This window comes from Triticum dicoccoides, chromosome 3A, assembly GCF_002162155.2.
Source record: "Triticum dicoccoides isolate Atlit2015 ecotype Zavitan chromosome 3A, WEW_v2.0, whole genome shotgun sequence".
NCBI classification, from domain to species: Eukaryota; Viridiplantae; Streptophyta; class Magnoliopsida; order Poales; family Poaceae; genus Triticum; species Triticum dicoccoides.
The window spans coordinates 658,617,540-658,620,175 of NC_041384.1; the positions used below are offsets into that span (position 1 = coordinate 658,617,540).

General features: G+C 36.8%; 1 long non-coding RNA gene across 1 annotated transcript; it reads left to right on the forward strand.

Annotated features, from left to right (window-relative positions):
* Window positions 1-345: 345 nt before the first annotated feature.
* LOC119272591 lies at window positions 346-1,762 on the forward strand. Its single transcript, XR_005134765.1, has 2 exons — window positions 346-514; window positions 1,421-1,762. It is a non-coding gene; the product is annotated as an uncharacterized LOC119272591 (long non-coding RNA).
* The last annotated feature ends 874 nt before the right edge of the window (window positions 1,763-2,636 follow it).

Below are 2,636 nucleotides of genomic sequence, written 5' to 3' on the forward strand. Positions count from 1 at the left end.
TGTTGCAAAGTTTACCTGGTCTTCTATTTATATTTTCCAGAATACAGTCCTAGAGATGTTGCTTTATTTGAGTTCTGCTTATTGCATTTATTGGAGCACTTGCAATGGGCACATTGAATGTTTAAATGTTCCTCTTGCTGCTGACCACACTACAGTTCATTATATCTCATTGAGACCTTAATCATCTTCCATGTTTATTAGAAGGTAGCATAGTACTGGTTGAACCCGATAGTTACCTGAAACCATTGCTTAACAGTTAACACCGAGCCCCTCTACTTTCTAAAAGGTTTCCATTTTGGTTTACTGAATATTTTTTTCCTGCTTGAACTATATCAGTTGGGCAAGTGCTAGAACCCGGGAGCATATGATTTTGCTGCTCATGACATACGCGTCAATATTGCAATCAACTCTGACTGCAATTGTATAGACAAGGGCCTGCATTCTATATGGAAGGTTCGACATTGAAGCTGCTTGCATTGATCTGCAATAGATCTTGACTTCAGCGGAAAATGAGGTATATTGAGCTTAATTTCGCATGGTTACATACAGATAGAACCAGTTGTACAATATATGTTTTTTGTCCTAAAGTACCGCTTCTACTTCTGATTCATGTAATGACTATTCAGTGTATATAGTTCATTCTCTACACCTTTTCTTTTAAAGAAAACACTATTTCTTTGTGTTTATATTTAAGACCTATGTTTTTATTTTAGAGAACACATATGAATTTTTGTTGGACATGAAATGAGCTACCATAACTACTATAATCTATGCATATGGTTTCAGTAGATTTTTTTGGTTTTTTTTTCGAGATTGACGGGGGCCCAAAAAAACCCACCGCTTGTTATATTCCAACTCGAAGGTGACTTGGCAGTCAGTACAGATACAAGTAAGCGCCCAAAGGCGCAAAAGAAAATTACAGGGGAGAGCAAGAGAAAGCCCAAAACTAGAAGAAAGAAACAAAATGGAGGGGAAGGCTGGCACCAGAACCAAACTGAAACCCCTAGAGACCGACATCTCGGGTGGATTTCACGTGTTGAATTTCACATGGAGCAACTTTGTCCGCGGGTTCTGTACACACTATTTTCATCAGCTTGTGTAGTAGCAACAATATTTTGTGCCACGACATGTAGACGAAACAGAGGGAAAAACTTTGTAGAGATAGAAGTTTCACTATTAAAAACACAATAAAAGTGCCCTATGCTCTTTCATCTGACATAAACCATTTCAGATCATATTTGTCTACCAACCAGCATCTATGAATAGCAGTGGTGATATTATAAGGTGGCGGTATTATATATATATATATATATATATATATATATATATATATATATATTCTTAGTTGAGAACTTGGTAGTTAGGGCATGTGGATTACAAATACCACGCCGAGAAAACTTACATGCTCTTGTCATTGCAGGTTTCATGGAGGCAGTGCCTTATTCTACATGATGGGAATTCAACGGCATTTTATTGTTTTGTTCTTAAATACTAGCTGGGTGTGCCGTCTATTCACAGATGAAGTAATCTGAACATCTCTTGCAGACAAAACACTCGGGGAAAGTTCCCAGCCGTGCACCTGTGACCGCTGAAGAGGCATACTGTTTTAGGAATGCATGACAGACTGGTCGCGAGATTTGTGTCTAGGATGGAATTACATGATATGTCAAAATGGTGGTCTTTATTATGCAATTTAACTGATCTCTTGTTGCACCTCTCCTTTCCAGAAAAACAATTATTTAATTTTTCAAATTTGATCTTCTGTCTGCATAGTTTGCAAGGGAAATGCATCGGTTCAAAGCATTTTGGAAAATCTAGGTCGACAACCATATACTAAGTGAACTTACTACTGACTGCATTTCCTGTTAACAGAGTTTATTGTTTGATATTTGGGACTCTTAGTTTCTAAGGATAATTCAACCGAGGCAACACACCCGCATATGCACCTTATAGAGATGAGGGCAACCTTATTTGTTTGTTAGACTTGAATGTAAGTGGAGCGTACTGGCATGTGAAGTAGCTTTTGTCAAGTTTTCCGCCCGTTGCAACGCACGGGCATATGTACTATGTACTAGTAATAATAAAGCATCTATTGCTTCTGGTGGTACGTCACCTAATTTGTCCCTAAAGTTGTTAAATATTACCCACCAATGCCATCTATAAGTGAGAAAAAACGATTCAGTTTTTTTTCTCGCGGCACTGGTCTCTGATTTATCTATAGGCTGTGTCAAAAGGTAGCATAAGTACTGCGCATTGGCTGGACCGTTGGTCTTGTATCTGTGAGATGCGGGTTCGAGCCTCGGCTCTCTTTCACCTTTTTCAACTTTTTGGTTTCTTTTTCCTGACAGATTAAAATGGTCTTCAAAATATTTATCTTCCAAACACTAACTCAAAAAATAACATGTAATATATAGAAAAAAACCCTGAGAAAATGTGTATAAGTTTTAAATATACATACATATATACCTAAAAAATCCTTTCGTCCGTCTAAATTTTTACATTTGACAGATTAAAATAGTCTTTGAAATATTCATCTTTCAAACACTAACTCAAAAACTTTTTGGTTTCTTTTTCCTGACAGATTAAAATGGTCTTCAAAATATTTATCTTCCAAACACTAACTCAAAAAATAACAT